The following is a 10,956-nucleotide window of genomic DNA, read 5'->3' on the forward strand; positions in this document are numbered from 1 at the left end:
ACATATAGAGAGCAATTCCAATGGGGGATAAGGTAAGGTTAACACAGCTTAGAGATTGTGCTTGAGATTGCAGTGTCCATGGGAGGTCCTCTCAAGGCTTACATACTCCCCCTTCACTAATTAGACTCCTGCTACGTGGCCAGTGCTATACTATGCATGGGAGATGCAGCAGTGAAAAAGGACAAAAATCCCACAGTATTTCTGTTCTGGGGAGAAAAGTTAGTGAACCTACAGAGGAAAGAAAAATAATCTCCTGTTAGTGCTGAATGCATTGAAAGACAGGAGAGGGCATAGGAACGACAAGATGAGCAAGTACATTTGCTGTCAACGGAGTAGCTGAGGAAGGAGTGGGTGATGTAGAGACTGGAGAAGCTGAGCATCTAACATTGTCCCTGCCCCGTGTGTGTGTGTGTGTGTGTGTGTGTGTGTGTGTGTGTGTATGTGTGTGTGTGTTATACATCCAGATTTTCTGTCTCTGTAAGCCACTTCTACCCAGATTATGAGCTTTTTGCACACCAGGAATAGCTCCCATAATTTTCCCTCAACATTCCAAAATACTATACCGATTAAAGCAAATTTACAATCCTTTAATCTCTTACCCCCGTTGAAATCATGGTACTAACCTTACTTCTGACCCTACTAACATTACTGGACTTCTAAAGAAGTGATTGCACACACCAAAGACTTACCGCACATTTACCTTCACTTCCTTCAGCTTCATTTACAGTGGTGATCACCGAGTCATGCATCAAACCAAATGCTCTAACTGTATAACAGGACTTACAAAACACACTTCCGGAAAACAGGGAAGGAGACAAGTTTCCATTTTTCAGCAGCCATTAGTAGCACAGTTATAGACTATGAGAACAAATCACTCTAATTGCTAACACTCCGTGCCAGCACAGACAGGGAACAAAATACATCCTAATCTAAGTGCCCTTTGTCAGAAACTCTTAAGTGTAACCTGAGAAACACAAATGTCCATTCATTTGCTTGGTAGGCATTTATCAAGAACAGGCCATGTGCTGAAACCAGAAATTTCAGTAACAGACAAGAGAGACTTCATCACTCTAAGGAAACCTCCATTGATTGAACATTCATACAAAATGCCACCATGATGGGTAATATGAATGGAAGTACTGAGGACTATGAGAGCTTATGGGAAGCAAACATGGCCAATCCAGGTAAAGCTTGCCTGAGAAAGGAGAACTATAGATGGAATTTCCAAGACAAATAGATAATTACCCAGGCAAAGTGGGAAAGAACGTGTTCCAAAGAGAGGGGTACCACAACCAAAGGCCCTGAGTTAACAGGAACATCTAGCAAAGGCATGGGGGAAATAATCTCACTCTGCTCGTTAACTAGCTGTGAGGTAACTGAGAAGGACAGTACTGGAGGAGATGGTGAGGCCTGATGGAAATAGAGATTTGCATCTGTCCTCTCTATCACCGCTTTCCAGGCTGGACCTTTCAGATCTGCAGCCTTCAAAGCTTAGTTTCATTCCCTATTGGATTTAGGATTGGTAAAATTCTTTTCCCAATCTGTTGGTGGCCTTTTTGTCTTATTGACAATGTCCTTTGCCTTAGAGAAGCTTTGCAATTTTATGAGGTTCTATTTGCCGATTCTTGATCTTACAGAGCAAGCCATATATATAAAGAACTCAAGAAGTTGAACTCCAGAAAATCAAATAACCCTATTAAAAATGGGGTACAGAGCTAAACAAAGAATTCTCAACTGAGGAATACCGAATGGCTGAGAAGCACCTGAAAAAAATGTTCAACATCCTTAACCATCAGGGAAATACAAATCAAAACAACCCTGAGATTCTACCTCACACCAGTCAGAATGGCTAAGATAAAAAATTCAGGTGACAGCAGATGCTGGCAAGGATGTAAAGAAAGAGAAACACTCCTCCATTGCTGGTGGGACTGCAAGCTGGTACAACCACTCTGGAAATCAGTTTGGCAAATCCTCAGAAAATTGGACATACCAGAAGGTCCAGCAATACCACTCCTGGGCATGTACCCAGAAGATGTTCCAACTTGTAATAAGGACACATGCTCCACTATGTTCGTAGCAGCCTTATTTATAATAGCCAGAAGCTGGAAAGAACCCAGATGCCCCTCAACAGAGGAATGGATACAGAAAATGTGGTACATTTACACAATGGAGTACTACTCAGCAATTAAAAACAATGAATTTATGAAATTCTTAGGCAAATGGATGGATCTGAAGGATATCATTCTGAGTGAGTTAACCCAATCACAAAAGAACACACATGATATGCACTCACTGATAAGTAGATATTAGCCCAGAAACTCAGAATACCCAAGATACAATTCACAAAACACATGAAACTCAAGAAGAAGCAAGACCAAAGTGTGAATACTTTGATCTTTCTTAGAAGGGGGAACAAAATACCCATGGAAGGATTTACAGAGACAAAGTTCAGAGCTGAGATTGAAGGAAGGACCATCCAGAGACTGCCCCACCCAGGGATCCATCCCATAAACAAACACCAAACCCACACACTATTGCAGATGCCAACAAGATTTTGCTGACAGGACCCTGATATAGCTGTCACCTGCAGTCCTATAGGAGGAGCAACAATATGAACTAACCAGTACCCCCAGAGCTCCCTGGGACTAAACCACCAATCAAAGAAAACACATGGTGGAGCTCATGTCTCTAGCTGCATATGTAGCAGAGCATGGCCTAGCTGGCCATCAATAGGAGGAGAGGCCCTTGGTCTTGCAAAGATTCTATGCCCCAGTATAGGGGAATGCCAGGGCCAGGAAGCAGGAGTGGGTGGGTTGGGGAGCAGGGGGAGAGGGGAGGGGATAGGGGATTTTTGGAGAGGGATTTTAGGAAAGGGGATAGCATTTGAAATGTAAATGAAGAAAATATTTAATAATCATTTTAAAAAGTTTAGTTTCAGTTAACCTTGGGCATGCTAAGGTAGCTGCTTCATTCATGCCGAGAATGATCAAATAAGATTCAAGAAGTGAACAAGTGTTAATCAGAGCTGGGGGTGTCTGTGAGCTGCTGAGTTGGGAGTGAGAAGAGGGGAAGGTGCGGTGTGAGGGGTAGATCCCTCAGCAAGAGCCAGTTCTCCTTCCTAATGCCGCACTGCACACCCAAACACTAGTGCAGGCTGTGCTCTTAGGAGTTGGCAAAATATTATTTCTCTTGAAAAGCATATAATCAGGTCTATTATTATGACTATTACTTACAGCTCAAATTAATATTTTGAGAAAAATGGCAGTGATTTCAATGAAAAGGCGACACCAAGGGGGTTTTATGTGCCTTACGGAGTCTTGGGTTATTTGAGTACTAGTAGTTTTGGCTAATGGACAATCACCCTGATTTAGCTTACAAACCACCCAGCAGTCAGAGTGAGAATGACTTAGTTATCTCAGTCTTGAAGTTTTCCTGTGTGATGAAGCTGAGACCCTGATGATATTTATTCATTACATTTTTAATGATATATCAGGTTACCATAGCAATTCTGGTTCCCTGGAAACTTCTTTCTCTCCACACACATTTATTGTGTGCAGCATTCACAGCCTGCTCCTATTGTTTGAGCTGTCTCATTAGCTCCAGTCATCTGAAGCTGTCTCAAAATGTTAAGCAGTAGCAATATATTAAAAAATACTTATTGAGGAATAACATTTATTTAAGGAAACAGCTCACCTTCAAAAGGACCCTTGCTCCACAAGGCTTTCATTGACCCTGTAAGCCACTATCTTTATTAAGTGTAAGCATGGCTAAGAGATTATGTCGTTCATTGTAGTAATTAAATATATACTCTTTTGTATAGTTGGTCCAGCAATTATTTTTATATTGGTCTTTCATCCCCTTAGAGATTATGGCTTCTATAAATTTGAAGCTATTATAAGCTGGGATGTGTTTCCTCTAAGCATGCTGAAACTAGTTACTGCTCTTATCAATGAGACAAAAATACGTGACTAATCCTTTTTAAGGAAAAAAAAAAAGGATTTATTTTGGCTCACAGTTGAAAGCACACAGTCAACCACGGCAGGGAACACAGGGGGTAGAAATGTGAGGACAGGTCACATTGCATCGGCACTCAGAACACAGCAGAAGACCAGTGTGTGTGCTCCACCCACCTCTTTCTATGCAGTCTTGGGACTCAGCCTGTAGGATGCTGTGTCCTCTCGCCACAGTTAACCTGGCCTAGAAATGCTCTCGCAGATATATCAGGGATTTGTCTCCTAGGTGAGTCTATATCCCATTGCACTGACAATTAAGATTAACCATCACCCCAACTGAATGTGATCATGATTTCATTTGGAAAGAGGATCTTTAAAGGTGACAGGATCAAGACAAAATCAGATTGCCAAGGTGCGTTCTAGCTCAATATGACTGTCGTTATAAGAGATTAATAATGTAAGACACAAGAAACAAGTTTAAAGAGATGCAGACGTTGAGAGTGAAACATGGAGACCATCTTGAGGCATGAGGGCAGAGAGTAGGTGATGCTTTTGTAAGCTGAGGAAATTTTTTTTCTTTTATTCTTTTTTTTTCTGGTTTTTAATTTATAAATTTACATTTCTTTTTTTTTTCTTTATTTTACTTTTCAGTTGTCTGCTTTACATCTTGCTCACTGCCTCCTCTCAGTCACCCCCTACCACAAACCTTCCTCCTCCCCACTTATCTTCTCCTCTGAAAGAGTAGTGCAGTCCCCCTGGGTATCACCCCACCACGGAACACCCAGTCTCTGTGGGGCTAGGTGTATCTTCTCCCACTAAGGCCAGATAAGGCAGCCTAGCTAAAAGGACATATCTCACGTACAAGAAACAATTTTGGGGATAGACTCTGCTCCAGTTGTTCAGGACCCACATGAAGATCAAGCTGTACATCTGATACATATGTGCAGGGAAGGCCAAGGGGATCTAAAGTTCACAAGCATGGCATGAAGCCTGGAGAAATTAGCTTAGGTCACTGGTCCTCAACCCTCCTAATGCTGCAACCATTTAATAAAGCTCCTCATGATGTGGTGCCCCCCAACCATTAAAGTATCTCATTGTTATTCAAAACTGTAACTTAGCTACTGGTATAAGTCATATTGTAATTATCTGATATACAGGACATATGACATGAGACCCCCCCCCAAATGTGGGTCTCTCCCCACAGGCTAAGAATTTGAGAATCGTTGGCTTACATTCATAGCCTTCAGATGCAACTACACACACACCCCCATCCCACAACAACTTCAACTCACACCACTTTTTTATATCTAAAAAGTTCACATTTATTTATCTTCCTCTCTCTGTATATGTATGCATGTGTGTATAGCATGCGAGTGTGCGTGTGCGTGTGTGTTGAGTATCCATGCATGTGTGCTATGGAATGCATTTAAATGTCAGAGAACGACTTGTGGGAGTTAGTTCTTCCACCATGAGGAAAACTGAACTCAGGTCTTCAGGCTTAGTGACCAGCTTCTTTGTTGCCCGAGCCATCTTGCTGACACTGGATTGAGACTTTTACTCTCTAGAATTACAAGACAACAAGTTTCTATTGGCCAAATCGCCAAGTTTGTGAGAGTTTGTTATAAGAACCTCATAAAGAAGTCAACACTACTGAATTTATGTGTGTGTTCATACTTGAATACAATAATTTCTATTAATAAAACAATTTCAACACAGTGTTCTTCAATCAGTAATTCATCCACTTGCTCATTTATATATTCTATAAACATTGACCGTTACATCTGTCAGCCAAGGAGCTGAATGCATGGGTATGAAGACAGGCATATAAACAAAATAAAGGGAGATTTCCTTTAGGCTCCAGCAATAATTTCCTTGTTTGAGGCTACTGTCTAGCAAAATTTATGGGAGATTTTTGGCTTGTACTCTCTCACTTAATCCTTAACATAAACAAGGAATTATTGTTTCAAGTTTCCGGAAAAAGACTAAGTCACTGAGGCTTAGCAATGTGAGTAAATGACTAAAGATGACAACTGCTTAGAATAGGCACGAGAATTGTTTGGTTTGGAAGTCCATGGAAGTTTCTCTGCTTCGTTCTGAATCTTTGAGGTCCTGGAGGCACAGAACACTGAAGTGAAGCAGACACATGATTAAGAGACTGAAGTAAAACACCATTGGTAGTCAGGAAGAGAAGACAATTGGTAGAATCGGACAGAATTCATGGAGTAGATTCCTTTCATAATAGATCATGGGGAATCACACTTCCAGGGCAAGAAAAGAGTAAGATGATTTTCGATATAGAAAATAGTGGAAATGCAAAAAGCCTCTCTCCTTGTAGATTTCTCAGAAATATGAGACTGATGTAGTGGTATTCTAAAGAATCAAAAATAATGTAAGGCCAGGTTCAGAGGGTCCTTGTGAAATGTGTTTGAACTTTATTTGGCATAAAGTAGGGAGATATGAAAATAATTTAAACCAAAGAGTTTGTTATAAAGATTAATTAGGATATGTATCCAACGTACACCATTCAGGAGATCATTATAATATTGGAGAAGCAATGGGATTGAGCAATCATAAAAATTTGAGGACACGGCAGACATACCAAGTTGTGAACAAATAGCCTGAGAAGTGGGGAGACCATGCTCTTTTGACATGATTGTAGGAGTAGTAGAGCTATTAACACATGAAGGAAAACTGAGAGGACAGGCCAGCTTTGAAAGAACTCAGATGGGGTGATATTGGCAAGGTAATTGCAAATGCAGAATTTGGGGACAGAACAGACAAGAACTAATGATGGGAATTATGGAATACAATGCACCAATGTGATCCCTGAACTCATTCATATGAACAAGGCTGGCATGTGAAAGACGAGCAACAGAAAGCAAAAGAGGGAGAAAACAGCTAAAGCCTCATTATTCTGCACAACTCTAGGGGGCAGAAGAGGAAGATGACTTAGGAGCATCAGGCAAGGAAGCATTTTACAAGTTGGAAGCCCGGCAGTAGTGTGAAAGTCAAAGAAGAAATGAGAGAAAGAGAAACTATCAGGATGATTAAAAAGAGGAGTAGAGTGTGATTGGAAGTTTGCAAAGAAATACACTGAGATCACTAGGGGCCTGTGACATCATGGAGACATCATCAGAGTGGAAAGCAAGCAATTTTAGGATGTTAGAAGCCAGCAGTATAGATGTTACTCTTAAGAAGGTACGGATGGGAAAACAGAATAAAGAAGAAACACAGCTAGTAGACTAGGGTGATCTGAGTGTTTATTTTCTAAGAGATCGATTGGACTGGAAGGAGTCTGGATTCTGTTTTGCTGAGTGGTTGTGGAGAGAGAAAGAGATGGAGGAGGTACTAAGGAGTACGAAGAGTTGACCAATTGTCCACTAACCTAAACCATTCCATGATGAGGTGAGCTGGGGGCTGACATGCACAGAGGCAGACTCTAACAAAAGACACCTTTTAAGAAAAAAAGGAGTAAAAACAGGATAAAGAGGAAAGTGTGCGTGCGTGTGTGTGTTTTTAAGCGTGTATGTGTTTAAGTGTGTGTTGGGAAGAGAATGGCACCTCTCATGTCATGATGCCTCCCCCACAGGCTTGGAAAGACTTCCTTCTATAGGAGGATCAGAATTATACCTCCACTGGTCAAATCTTTTATCCTGAGATTTAAAAGATGTGCTGTGGGCAGATGTGAATGCTACCTGCCAAGGCTCAATAAGTCACAATAAGTGTATATATATATATATACACATATGTGTGTGTGTTGTACATATAAAATATATGGTATATATAACATATGCATATTATATATAATATATTATCTATATATAGTTGTATATATATATGTATGTGTATATATATATATATATATATACACACACACACACACACACACAAAGGAGAGAACCTATTCCCTCAGTTTGTCTTCTGACATCTACAGTTGCTCTGTGACATAGGCACTATGCCTCTCCTCCTAACACATACTCTCTCTCTCACACACACACACACACACACACACACACATTTTTAAAATTAAAAATATAAATTATTAGAATATTGAGGACTTGGAACATGGCTCAACAGGTAATGATTCTTGCCACCAAATCTAAGGATCTAAGTTTGATTCTCAAGACTCACATGGTGAAAGGAAACAACCAAATCCCGCAAGAAGTTGTTCTCTGACCCCCCTTAATTAATCAGTTAATTAATTTTAATATTGTAGTGGTTTGAATGAGAATGGCCTTCCATAAGGTCATATATTTGAATGCTTGTTCTTTATTTAGTGGAATTGTTTGGGAAGAATTTAGGAGGTAGGCCTTGTTGGGTAGGTTTAGCCTTGTTGGATGTGAGATGTCCCTGGTGGTGGATTGTGATATAAAGCTTTCAGCTACTGCTCCAGCACCTGTCTGCTTTCCTCCAAGATGAATATGGACTAGCCATTCTAAACTGTTAGCAAGCTGCCAGTTAAATGTTTCTTTTATAAGAGTTGGCTTGATCATGGTGCCTCTTCACAACCATAGAACAGCAACTTAGATAAAAATAAAATGTGCAATAGAAATAAAATATTGACTGCAAATCCTAAAGACAGCAGACAGCTGTCTCTAGCACCAACTCTCCAGCATATAACTGTGTCACACATTCTTGGGACACAGATGTGCTAGGGATAAAACTCATGTCCCCATAATTGCTTGCTAAGCACTTTACCAACTGAGGTATCACTTCAGTCATGAGCTCAACTTGCACTGCTGATGTTTTGAACCAACTATGAAACACATGAGTGGCTCAGATGGAAAGTGTCAGCATTATTCTCCAGTAGCAAACATGTCTTAGGCATTGTCTTAGGTAGGGCTTCTATCACTAGGCAGAGAGGCCATGACCATGGACAATCTTTTTTTTTTAAAAAAATAACTATTAACAGATTTATTTGTGCAATCCATAAAACAGCAGGACTAAAGTGAACTTCAGCAAAATATCATTTCCTGGGACATTTCCTTTTCCCTAAAGGCCAAAGTTCCCAAGGCTCTGTACTTCTGTTGGCAGAGCCACAGCATGAGGGATGTGTTTACTGCCATCCTTTTCATGAGGGCAGAGCAGTCTGGAAACAGCACCCACCTAATGAGCTGTGCTCTGTAGGAGTGGATTCGAGTCACCCAGATTGAGATTTGGAGGTGCACACTCTGATGATCTACTGGCAGAGCCATTCTTCAGTTGTTTTCCAGAGCATTCATTCTTTCTCCAGTGGGATCAAGTGCGCTGGGATGTCTACCTGGAATATATCCTTTGCCCCTTTCCTGGGTATGGGCTCCAGTAACCACCTGGTGTTTGAAACTTGAGTCAGGTACTTCAGCTGCAGGTTGGTTAGCACAGCTTAAGTTTCCAGTTCCACAGCCTCCTCAGAAGCTAAGGTTTCTGCACACTGAAAAGTCTCTCCAATGTCAATAAGTCCAGCTATCACCCCTCTGCTGTATTTTTCTCCTGCCTGTAGTAATGTCTAAATCTGTGTCCAGGTCATCCCCAACCTCTCCATCAACACTTCCTGCTATGCATCATCTTCCCAGTCCTTGTGAGCAATGTGGATGGCAATGGTATATTTCTGAAGGCTGCTCAAAAGGGGACAGTCAAGAGTCTTGACTCCATTTAAGATTAAACCAGTGTAGGGCTGACAGAAAGATAAGCAGGGAAACTTCATTTTCCTCAGAGTCTCTGGGCCACGCGGCAGACTCCAGTTTACACCCAGTCCTCTGTCTTCCAGGGTTCCCAGAAGGCCGTCAGTACCAAAGGCTCCTGAGAATGGGTGGATAATGTCTGCTCTAAAGAAAGGAAAGCTCACTAGAGGGCACAGGGAAAGCATCCTAATTAACAAAATCAGAAATGAAAAGGGAAACATAACAACAGATCCTGAAGAAATCCAAAACACCATCAGATCCTTCTACAAAAGGCTATACTCAACAAAACTGGAAAACCTGGATGAAATGGACAAGTTTCTAGACAGATACCAGGTAGCAAAGCTAAATCAAGATCAGGTTAATGATCTAAACAGTCCTATATCCCCTAAAGAAATAGAAGCAGTCATTAATAGTCTCCCAACCAAAAAAAGCCCAGGACCAGATGGGTTTAGTGCAGAGTTCTATCAGACCTTCAAAGAAGACCTACTTCCAGTTCTTCACAAACTATTCCACAAAATAGAAATGGAAGGTACTCTACTCAACTCATTCTATGAAGCCACAATTACTCTGATACCTAAACCACAAAAAGACCTAACAAAGAGAGAACTTCAGACCAATTTCCCTTATGAATATCGATGCAAAAATCCTCAATAAAGTTCTTGCTAACCGAATCCAAGAACACATCAAAACAATCATCCATCCTGACCAAGTAGGTTTCATCCCAGGGATGCAGGGATGGTTCAATATACGGAAATCCATCAACGTAATCCAGTATATAAACAAACTCAAAGACAAAAACCACATAATCATCTCGTTAGATGCTGAGAAAGCATTTGACAAAATCCAACACCCATTCATGATAAAAGTCTTGGAAAGATCAGGAATTCAAGGCCCATACCTAAGCATGATAAAAGCAATCTACAGCAAACCAGTAGCCAACATCAAAGTAAATGGTGAGAAGCTGGAAGCAATCCCACTAAAATCAGGGACTAGACAAGGCTGTCCACTCTTGCCCTACCTATTCAACATTGTACTTGAAGTCCTAGCCAGAGCAATTCGACAACAAAAGGAGATCAAGGGGATATAAATTGGAAAGGAAGAAGTCAAAATATCACTTTTTGCAGATGATATGATAGTATATATAAGTGACCCTAAAAATTCCACCAGAGAACTCCTAATCCTGATAAACAGCTTCAATGAAGTAGCTGGATATAAAATTAACTCAAGCAAGTCAATGGCCTTTCTGTACACAAAGGATAAACAGGCTGAGAAAGAAATTAGGGAAACAACACCCTTCTCAATAGTCACAAATAATATAAAATATCTTGGCGTGACTCTAACTA

General features: G+C 40.7%; 1 pseudogene; it reads right to left on the reverse strand.

Annotated features, from left to right (window-relative positions):
• Positions 1-9,171: 9,171 nt before the first annotated feature.
• On the reverse strand, positions 9,172-9,636 carry LOC110304005 (protein EOLA1 pseudogene; annotated as a pseudogene).
• Between the last annotated feature and the right edge of the window lie 1,320 nt (positions 9,637-10,956).

Source organism: Mus caroli, unplaced genomic scaffold, assembly GCF_978045245.1.
Source record: "Mus caroli unplaced genomic scaffold, Mus_caroli_1 scaffold_9, whole genome shotgun sequence".
NCBI classification, from domain to species: Eukaryota; Metazoa; Chordata; class Mammalia; order Rodentia; family Muridae; genus Mus; species Mus caroli.